Here is an 11,956-nt window from a genome sequence, read left to right on the forward strand (position 1 = left end):
GGCATTAATATTGTCCTGCTGAGCTTGTCTGCTATCACAGTCGATTTCCCCAGGATGTGCATTGCTACTAGAAAGAATTGGGAAGAGACTGCCCACTGCCAGACTCTCAGAGCCTCTCGACAAAGTGGATATGATCCGTTTCCTTCTTGTTTGTTTATGTACCATACCAATGAGATATTGTCTGACTGGATTGCAATTGTCCCTAGTGGAAGAGAGTCATGGAGTGCCTGCAATGCTAGAAGCACGGGTCTCATCTCCAGAACATTGATGTGCAAATGGGCCTCGTGTTCTTGCCATATGCCTTTGGACTGTCCTTCCCAGATAATGCCCCCCCCCCACCCTATCTGGGAAGTGTCTGTGGTCACTGTAGCAACAGGTTGTTGTGGTATAAAGGGTCTTCCAATGGTCATGTGATTGGACTGAGTCTACCACCATAGATTTCTCTTGCATGACTCTGTTATTCTGATCAGATGAGACATAGGAAGTTCTTGTAATGACCACTGAGAGAATAGGAGCCATTGAAGGATTCTCATATGCATCCTGGCCAGAGGAACCAGAGTTATGGTTGAAGCCAAGGTTCCTAGAAGTTTCAGAGCTACCTTTGCCTTTACCTTGTCCTTGGGAAGAAGGTGGATTTTTTGCTGTCTCAGGGCAGAAATTCTGTCGAGGTGGAAGACGTGCCATCATATAAACGGTGTCTAGGTCTGCACCTATGAAAGTAATATGCTGACAGGGCAACAAGGCAAATTTTTGCAAATTGACTGTTATGCCTAACTGAGCACAAATTTCCAGTGATGCATCCCTGGCTTGTTGTAGTAGACGCTTGGTGGTGGCAGTTAGGAGCCAGTCATCCAGATACAGAAACACTTGGAATCCAAGACATCTCAAGTGAGCTGCTACTACTGACATGTATTTGGTGAACACTCTGGGGGATGTAGTGAGACCAAAGGGCAGAGCTCAGAACTGATAATGACTGACTCCCAGCCAGAAACGTAAATGGCTCCTTGAGGCTCTGTCCATTCTTATGTGGTAGTGCACACCCTGGAGGTCTATTGAGCACATCCAATCATCTTTCCCTAAAAAGGGAGGTAATGACTGCAATGGCACCATTCGGAACTTGGACTTTTTGACAGATTCGTTCAGTTTGCTGAGATCCAATATGGGTCTCCAGTCCCCTGTTCTTTTTGGCACTAAAAATAATCTTGAGTAAGTTCTGAATCCTATTTGGTCTGCGGGGACTTTTTGGATGACTCTTTTGTCTAGCAACGTTTGACTTTCTATAGTTGCTTGCTCCCTTAGACTGGGTGGAACACATCTGGGATTGTTCTGATATGTGGGAGAGGATGGCAAAAGGGACTGGAATAGCCTCTGGATATTATGCTTTGTACCCATTTGTCTTTTGTGATATTTTGCCAGGCTTCTGGGTAAAAAGATAAACGCCTCCCGACTGCCGCCAGAGTAGAGCAGATGGCTCTCCTTTCAGGAGTGCTGGTAAGGACATCCACGAAAGGAATCACAGTCACCCTGGTTTTGCTGACCCCATCTGCTTCTAGGATGACGTCTACCATTGTTGCCTCCCCCTCTGCCCCTGGGGAAGGATTCACCTCGTGCATCTTGGAAAGCTCCCTGGGATCATTTGAACCACATGTTCCCACTCTTCTGACCTTTAGGTTAAGGTCTTGAAGGTACGGAAAAACGTACTCCAATGGCAGAGAGAGTTTTCCCTTCCTGCTCACATCTGGTGAGTGTGTCTAACTTTAGGTCCAAAAAGTGAGGAACCATCAAAAGGGGCATTGGTAACGGTAGACTTGAAGGGTTCAACAAAATTACACAAGCACATCCAGGAGTGTCTCCTCAAGGAAACTTCTGAACTCGCTGCCCTACTCACTCCATCCACTGTATATGATATCATTCTCATGGAGGAGTTGACGATGGAATTTAAGGTGGATAACTGGGAGGTGACCTTCTCTGGCACGCCCGCAGCCAAAGAACCTTGTAGAGCATCTCGTAACTCCTTCAGGAGATCTTTTTGTAGCCTTGTAAAGTGTGCAAGGTAGTTCAGCGATCTGAGTGTAAAAAAGTCGCTGACGAAAAGATACACTTCCTGTATCTGTCCATCATTCGAGAATCTTTGTTCAGAGGATGGACAGATGAGGATGACTCAGAAAGTTCCTTCTTGGTGGCTGCTGCCACCACCATAGCATCTACAGGCACACCTTTGGTAAGAAATTATTTTCCAGTGGGGGCTGACAAAAACTTGTTTGGCCTCTGAGGGACTGGTTCCATAGTGTCAGGTGACTCCCATGCCTTTCAACTGACTTAACTCCATTAGGTCATCAAAAGATGGAGACACCCAGGAGGCTGAAGGTTGAGATCCAACAGCTTTCAGGTACACTGACTCATCAGAAGGGGTGATGGTGTTCCAGTCGCCTCTCTGTTTTAGGATCTCAAGGATATCTGCAAAGGAGAAATCTTTAGAGGACGACCGTGGGGACACTTCTGACTCCTCAAGGTCAGTGTCTGCGGTGACGGACTCGTCAGGGGAGTCTATATGCTTCCTCTTGCATGCTCTCTTCCAAGGGGGCTCCTCAGAAGGGTATTCTGGGGAGGTCTCGGAAGAGTGGAGTTCACCCAATGAGGGGCTCCTGAGGCTCTGAATCTCCGCTGTCTGGTGGATGGGGTGGTTCTGAGACAGTAGCCAGTGCTTTGGGGGGACAAATACCAGTATCCTTGTGTAGAGCTGTAGGAGGGATTGCACACTCATCAGCTCCTAAGCAGAACCCACCAGCTCCGAGGGCACCCCTGGTTCTGAGGAAACAGAAGAAACTCCCAGCTCCAGGGAGACCAGCTCCTAAGCTAATGTAGGAGCCGACCTCAACCGAGCCAAAGCACCAAGGAGTAGACTCGAAACCAAAGAAGCTTGGGTCTGAGCATCCCCCCACCCGGGGCCGACTAGAGAACTTCGGCTCCTAGACAACCCGCATGGCACCGAAAGCATCAGAGCAGAGATCAGTTCCGGAATCTCCCGAAGAGGTCCCAGAACCGAAGGATCTACAGCAAGTGGTACTTGGCACTCTGGCTCCAAAGATCCAGCTTGGCTCAGAAAAGGAACAACAGTGGATGTAATACTCTTAGATGGCTCCAAAACCTGTTGGGTCAGAACCGGGAACAATTTTGCCAGCGCCGGCAGCTTCAATGGTCTGCGCACCACCCTCTCCATGTCATCAGACAGGCTCCTAGAAGACTTGGAGGATAGAGTTGGTGAACAAGATCTCTCCAGAATGGAAGATCTCAAAGTAGGGGGTCAGAGTCGCAGTTTCTGTTGTTTCTGAAGATCTTGGAGCTGAAGAACTAAGTTTATTGATAATAATTATCTCCGTCAGATCCGAAGGCTGTGGAGCCAAGGAGGTCAATGCCTGTGAAATTTCTGTCAATTTTTCAGGATGCTCAGACTAAGCCGAAGAGACAGAAGATGGCCTTTTAGTTGGTCTTTCCTTTTTAGAAGAAGAGGACTTACTGGGCAAAGATGAAAAAGCACCCTGCAGAGCTTCCTCAAAGGTCAATTCAAGAGTCCTTAGACAATCAGTTTTTATTTTTCCTCTCCTGCAAAACACGGCCACTAAAAGAGTGGCAGAATGTGCAGGTTTCCTGAAGATGGATTGCTCCTAAACAGTAAACACAAATGCTATGTCCATCAGTAATGGACATTTTTGGGAGCACTTCTCGCACTACTTAAAGCCCGAAGGCTTATGTTCTTTCTCCCTAGTTTCCTTAGGCATGTTAGGGATGAAGAAATCCTACAACAACTATATAAACTGAGTAAAGGCCACACAGAAAAACGTGTAGAAAAATTATTAACACACACAGCACATATAGTGAAGCTAAAGGGGAAGGGGAATAGATTTACTCTCTAAGTAAAATGAGCACTAGGGCCTCTAATTTAAATGGACCTAGTAAGCTACCAGAAAAGGACACAAACACACTACTACTAGCCCTCTTACTCTAATGGGCAGTTAGCTTTCTAACTTAAGTGAGCTAATAAACTAAGTACTTAACTAATTAACTATTAAAGTAATACACACACAATCTAAGTAACAATTTAAGCACACCACTACAGCAAAAGTTGACGGGAAAACACAATACAGGCCTGGCGAAACAACGACGGCCAAGAAGAAGCACACAACAGTGATAAAAAACAGCTACCTAAGCTATGAAAAAGCACAGTACTCACAAAACTAAGTAATTCTAAGTTCTAAATATAGAAAAATAGCAAAAATACAAAAAACTTGGCCACGGCCAAGAAGAGACTATCCGAATTCGTAAAGCGGAAAACAAGATCTGGGGATTTGCACCACTGCATGATGAGATACCTACTCTGTCACAAGCCAAGTTAGAGACTTCAAGCTAGTATATTCTGCTGAGTCAGAGCAGAGGATCGGCTCCACACCCATCCAGTAAGAATGACGGCGAGATAGGACAACATAACATCATGTCATATTTACACTGATTCTTGGTCAGTGGCAAATGAATTAGCAACCCGGTTGCCTACATGGCAGAAAAATGATTGGAAAATTCATTCAAAAAAAGTTTGGGAAAAAGAGTTATGGCAATCAATTTGGAAAATGATAAATCGAGGTACTGTAACAGATCATGTTGATGCGCATTGTTCTGCAAATTCTTTAAAACAATGGTTTAATTCTGTTACAGATGAACAAATGAGAATTTCAGAAGCAAATATACGAGATGTTTCAGAACAAATGGGGATGGCAAAATGGGCACATCAAAAATGCGGACATCTGGGAGAAAAGGTTACTTACAGGTGGGCAAAAACAAGAGGAACTGCACTTTCATTAAATTGAATTAAAACTGTTATATTACAATGCTCGATATGGCAACATATCCAACAAAGATCTCTACCACATACAATTCAGGGAATTATAGGACGAGGAAAGTTACCAGGACAAATATGGCAGATTGACTACATTGGTCCTTTACCATCAAATAAAGGTTGTCAATACATATGTACAGCAGTAAATACTTATTCTGCATACCTTATTGGTTTCCCATGCCAATGAGTGACACAGGCAAGTACTTTAAAAACTATAGATTTGATCATTTTGTATTATGGGATGCCTTTGCAAATACGAAGTGATAATGGCTCTCATTTTAAAGGGAGAATGGTACAGAAATTTACAAAACAACATAATATTAAATGGGTATTTCATATACCCTATTACCTTTAGGGAGCGGGATTTATTGAAAAAAAAAATGACTAAATTACTTAAAGACAAATTTAAAAAAATGGTACTCTGCAAAACTGGAGAGATAATTTAATTATGGCATTACAAATTTTAAACAATAGACTGATTTCAAAAGCAAAAACACCATAAATGAAAATGTTAACTCCAGCATTGCAGATCAACCCATATGTGGCGACAGAGAATTACATTTTGGGAAATACAGGCAGGTGCACTAGCTCCTAGTAGAGCCACACCTAAAACTTCAGGACTGAGTTTATAAGTCAATAAATGCTTACAAAATATTACAGCAGTCAGTTCAACTGATCGAGACAGGAATTAAAACTCAAATTTCAACAAAGTATTTTGGTTGGATAATGCCTCAGTCGTTGCTTAAATTATACTGTCAATCTCACTTTCGAAGAAAACCTAACTATTTGGAGGATAAGGAGAGGGCATTCTTATGTTCAATTATTGAATAAAAGGCAAGCCACGATAACAATTCAAAATTACACAGACACAAAATGCTGCAATTGCAGTTACGAACAGACATGCAGAGGAAAATTATTACTGTTGTCAGAATGAGACTGATATTTATAATGCATCAATCACTATATGGAACATTACTGTACTGTTTTGTATGAACGCAACTCAAATCACAAATGAAACAGCATGGGCCTCACAAAGAAATGTACTAAATAACAATCCTAAGATTCATTTTGACCAAATATAGTCAAAGTATCTTCTACATGTAAATATGTCGGACAGGAATATCAAAAGGCTATAATGCATTTTAATATTACTTTTTCAAAATTAGGTAAGTGTAGGCAGAGACGAGCATGGTATAGTACATGGTTAGAAGGTACTGGTATGGGGTTAGAAACTTTAAAGGCAATTGATGTTAAAGTTTTAGCTAATATTAAAGCCATAGGTCAGAATGTTTCACAAGTTATACAGTTACAAGCGTAATGAAATCCTACAGTTTGGCATACACAAAAACAGCTTGTCAACTGTAAAAAAAAGTTTGGATCAATTTAATGCTTCTGTGGCTTTTAATTTAAAATTTAATGAGAATTTTACGAAGTTTGCAAATTAAACAACATGTATTTTTTAATCTTTTTATGTTTTATTGCAGAAAAATCTAGTACAAACAAAATTAATGCTTAATAATGAGCATTTATGAATACACTTTTTAACAAATTAATACCCAGTACTAATTGGATAAGACTGTTTTCTGAAAAAACAAAATGCACAGACAACTTTTGTACAGGTTATATTATACATTATAATGTCACAAATGCAAAGAATGTGTCAGTTAACTTTGCCATTACTATTTGGATCTCTTGTGCATCCATTCCAATACTGGCTACCCCATGTAAAGGGAAATTACATTGACTTCTCAAACAGAACACACAAACTAAAACGCTGTACTAAAACAATAAATGGACTAATTTATGAACAACACTCCCCTATATATGAACTATGTTTTCTTCAGCATTCCATCAACATCTGTAAATGGGCTCTATTACCTTCTACTTTTAAAATGTTTGTAGAAATAGCACCACAATTTATATGTTTAGTGACAAATCAAACATTGTCATATGCTTTAAGAAATCCTTTTGTAGGTTGTCTAGGTAATGTAACTCATTTAAACTGGCACAATAAAACTTGCATCTTACATATATTAATATATTTCTTACTTGGTTACTGGACAAGCTTAAATATCATAATTGACATGTAATTTAAATTCTTTACAAAAAGTGTTAAACACACATCATAAAGAACATTTATAAGCAATAAATCATAGCATCTTACATCATGAAACGACAAGTATCATTATAGAAAAATAAATTAATTAGTTTAGCAAAAAAAAAAAGAAAACAGAACCTAATACACCACATTATTGGTGGGACATATTCATCGAATGGTCAGCATCTGGCACCAAGTTGTTAAATTGGTTAATACTCCAATATTAGTTTTAGTAATTGTTTTGATTTTACTGACATTCTGGAATTTTGGTTTAACTTACTCGTGTATACCAAAAGGTAAATACAGTTTTGAATGTCGGATGTAAGTGAGTCAATAGTCAAGGGGCCGAATGTGATATGAAAAAGGGTTACATTGAGTGATTGTGATTATTTGACTAATGTCTCACTATATCTCGACATTCTATTTTCTTCTGTGATATATGCTGTGATATGATGTTGTGTTCTGGAACATTCTAGTGATTTCTAGTGCTTTCAGCAGCTAACTCACTATACTTGAATACGAAACATGTCATGTGTGTGTTCCGGAATATTCCAGTGAGTACTAAAAACTGCAAAGTCCTGGAATATTCCATTATAGCATTTGAAAATTGCAAAATCATTGTATTTGGCAAGATTTGCTGTTTTTTCTGGGGTGGGTAGCCAACACCACAGAGTGTTCTAGCAAGATCCGGCCTACACTGGAAAAGTACTGATTCTTATGATTTGTGGTAAACAACCTGGTTATAAATAGCTGGAGCTCTCTGTACTCTGGCAGAAGTCTCACCTGTAGAGTGGACGCACTCCCCAGGATCATTTTCCCGATAAAGACTCCTGCCTGACTGCAATGGGGCTTCCCAGTCGAGACTGAAAACAGCATGAAGCTTTTCCCTTTATCGGTGATGCATAATTTTCTTTAAATGTATTGTCTAATACTGTCTGATTTTTCTGCTTTAGTTTTCTGTTTTAGTTAAATAGAGTTTAGAGTTTATTTAGTTTTCTGTTTTAGTAGAAATAAAGTTTAGTAGAATAAATTCTTTGGTGTATAGTAAAACATTTCGTATCCTGCTTATTAGGCAATATAGAAGGGAGCCTCTGAAGCAGAAGCCTGGTTCAAACCAATGAAAGCCAAAGCACCGAAGGACATGGATGATTCTGAAAAAAAAAAAAAAAAAAGTTGAACCCTGCCCTTGGAACAGGCGACAAAGTCTCAACCCCGGGAGACCTCTGGTTCTGAAAAAAAAACGGAGGGGCTTAAAGCAATTCTTGGTTCCAGAGAAGAGGCTCTTACTGGAACTGAGACAGTCAGAGCCAGATAGGTCAGTGCTAGAGGCTCCTAAGACTCAACTGGAGTTGGAGGAAGATGAGTTGGTCTCAACGAAGAACAGATCCCGGTGCCAAGTTGACTGGGAACCAAAGATGGAGGTAATCCCCTTACCGTCAACAGCTGGTCCACCAGCCTCATGATGTCTGATTCCGAGAGGCTCTTAGTGGATCAAAAAGATGACGCCAAAGGAGATCTAGGCGGTCTAGGTTCCACAAGTGGGTTAGGTAGTCAGTCCGCAAATGGATCGACCAAAGGAGAATACTTTGTCCTTGGTATTGATGTCAATGTAGTCTGCTTCGGTACAGACAACACTTCTGGTACCGAGGCTGCAGTTGTCTTATCTGAAGCAGTGGTAGGTACAGAGTCCATCTTGCCTATCGGTGCCAAGGAAACAGTCAGCGCCGTACACTATTTGGATAGCTTTTCAGGCGGTTCTGAGGAACTGCTTAGAGTCAAATGGAAGCGTTTCTTATGTTTACAAGGGAGTAAGAGGAAGATGATGAGCTGGCTTTGGTCTTCGGACCAGATATGTGCTCTTTGAAGTTCCCTTTCAACAAACCCTTCAAAATCAGCTTATTTCTCCACTCAGTTGAAGTCCTAGCAGAGAAAGCATGACAGATGGCACAATCTTCTTGGAAGTGGACAATGTCTTGACAATACACACACCAGACATGCCCATCTGAAATGGGCATCTTACTGTCAACACTTTTGGCATCTCTTAAAGCCAGAAGTTCCCTTTGAAGAATTATCAGGTTTATCAGTCATGACAGAAAAGTAGGCTTAGCAATGATACAAAGCACACAAGGGGACAGGAAAGATTTTTATTTATTTTTTTTTATAGAAAGAGAAAAGAGAAAGGGTGCCAACTATAGTAGCCAGAAAATACCTAAGCAAGTAGAAAATATACCAGTAATGGTATGCAAGAGAAATCTATTTAAAGGTAAAGGAAAAGGAGAAAAAGGTCACTCGTGCACATAAGATAAGACAGGAGCAAGCAGAAAGACTAAAAGTATTTAGAAAGAGAAATATAGATATACAAGGAGGAAATTAGAGAAATCAGACCAGAAAACGGACTATAAATAAATGCCAAAGCTCAACAGACGTTGGACGTGTCTGAACCAAGAAGCGGCAAATGACATCTGAGGTAATTTAGAGACAAGCCTTATGGGTAGAGTCTAGCTCAAGAGTTTGGAAGGCGTGAGCTGAAGTAAACGGTAGAGTCAGTTCTGAGGCTTGGAACCAAGCCCACAGTCATAGATTATGTGAAGATTGACATCAGATATAAAGGTGTTCTTTTTAACAATTTCCATTTACTCCAGCATCACACAAATTGCTCAGCTCCCTCCCTTCCCTTGAATTTCCCTCTTTCTCCTGGACAATATTCTATTTGTATTGTTTCCAAAATGCCATTTATTTCTTTGAAATTTACTCCTTCCATTTTCTCAAGATACTACCTCCAGTTCTTTTATCTCCTTTACGATATTCAATACTTAGGTTATGTTTGGCTTAGGTTTTCATTTTTATTTTCTATTAATTGCTTTTTAGAAAGGCAATAGCATTAAACTTGGTAAAGCCTTACATTGTCTATGCAATTCAGACCCTATATCCCAGCCTAAAAGAAATATTTCCATAGTTACAGTCATTTGTCTACTAGCATTACTGACTGAGTACTCTGTAGAAAAATTTTTAAATTTACCAACTTGTTACACTTCTAAAAGAGCATGTTCCCAGTCAGCTATACTTCCATTGCGCATCTAGCATATGCTATCCAACTTTGGAAAATTTTTCTGATGTCTAATTGGGGTATACAAATACCCATGCAAACCAATCTGTACAAATCTCAAACCTATTGGGTTTGTTGCTACATATTTGGGAGCCATGAGGCTAGACTCTACCCATAAGGCTTGTCTCTAAATTATCTCAGATGTCATTTGCCACTTCTTGGTTCAGACACGTCCGTCTGTTGAGCTTTGACATTTATTTATAGTCAGTTTTCTGGTCTGATTTCTCCAATTTCCTCCTCGTATATCTATATTTCTCTTTCTAAATACTTTTAGTCTTTCTGCTTGTTCCTCTCGTATCTTATGTCCCTTGTAAAAAACTGCATGTTCAAGCTCAGTCTCCGCAATCCTTTATAACCTCTTCTAATTGATTCTTATAGTTATCATGCAATATTTCCTATGGCCTACTAATTATCCCTTTCTAACATCAGCATCTTTTCTATGCTCAGCTAAAAACTCAGTCAGAACTACTGGTCTTGCATTTCGCCCTCCCCTAACACTTTGTCTATGGTTATGTTCAGTTATCATTCTCTGATAAGGAAGGCACTCTCTAACCTGCAGCCCATACTTTTGCTTGGCCTCATCCCACTTTATTACTTTTCCATCCCTAACTGTTTGTTCCTAATACCTTGGTTCTTTTGTTAATTTTCTCCAATATATTCCAGTACCCTCTTACCCAAGTCATCCCCAAATCTCCTTTTGAAAAGCCCACGTTGGCTGAATTTTTGAAATATTTTCTGGTACCTTATAAAATAATATTCTGGGTGGTTGTTGTTATTTTCTTTAAGGGCTTACTTCCAAAAAAATCCTACTTTCTTATTATTTCTTGAACTCCCATACCATTTCATCATCATTCCTTTCCACATTCATTTATAACATTTTGCTTGAGTTACATATGTGAGCTTTAACTGCAAAAAGTACCCTTCAAATCAGTAAGGTAGAGAGAAACTGAGAAAAAGAGGAGAAAAGGGGCGCAGGAGGTGAATTGCAGAGAGACAGGTATGTGGGACAGAGAGGGGGTGCATCTTGTAACTCTGTTGTGGTGTTAGTGAAGGTGATTGGCTATTTTAATGCCTGTGTAGTAATGATGAATAAAGTAAATTTTAAATTTCATTTTCTTTCTCATTTCCCTCTGCTTTCATCCACTCCTCTACCCTACTTCCACTCCCACACACCTTAAATCATTTCCTTTGGCTATTTTAATGCATGTGTAGTAATGATGAATAAAGTAAATTTAAAGGAAATGATTTAAGGTGTGTGGGAGTGGAAGTAGGGTAGAGGAGTGGATGAAAGCAGAGGGAAATGAGAAAGTAAATGAAATTTAAAATTTACTTTATTCATCATTACTACACAGGCATTAAAATAGCCAATCACCTTCACTAACACCACAACTGCCCGCAAATAGAAAAGATAGATATTAATAAGAAAACAGATCACAATGGGAGAGGTGTATGTACAGTAGAAATGTAGGGGAAATCTATGGGAAGAACCAATATAAATGGAAGATATTACACTCCTAGAGCTGTAGTGGATAGTATTCACTTAAAGTAACCAATGAGAATGCACAGAGTTGCAAAAGATCTCCACAAACTACAGGAAGTACAACAGTGAAGGGAATGATTCTTATCAAATAATGTAACCAAGGAAAAGAAAAGCACATCATAGTTTTGTGAAACAATGCAAGGAAAAGTACAAGTTTGAAAGGACAAAGCAAATAACATAACAGAGAATAATAGCCCAGCATTCCAGCAAAAACATTTGCTGAACTCCTGTGTAAGAAACCATGTAAGACAGCAGAGTAAAAGTTATAACGTTATAATCTAGTGCATGAACCATGCGCCAGGTCAAACAGCAAGAATGATTGGT

General features: G+C 39.8%; 1 protein-coding gene across 1 annotated transcript in view; it reads right to left on the bottom strand.

Annotated features, from left to right (window-relative positions):
* The window catches only part of ODAD2 (outer dynein arm docking complex subunit 2), a 1,637,397-nt gene that overhangs the window by 1,531,775 nt on the left and 93,666 nt on the right, over window positions 1-11,956 (bottom strand). The window lies entirely within an intron of this gene.

Source organism: Protopterus annectens, chromosome 3.part1 (assembly GCF_019279795.1).
Source record: "Protopterus annectens isolate FY-2018-M chromosome 3.part1, PAN1.0, whole genome shotgun sequence".
NCBI lineage: Eukaryota > Metazoa > Chordata > Ceratodontiformes > Protopteridae > Protopterus > Protopterus annectens.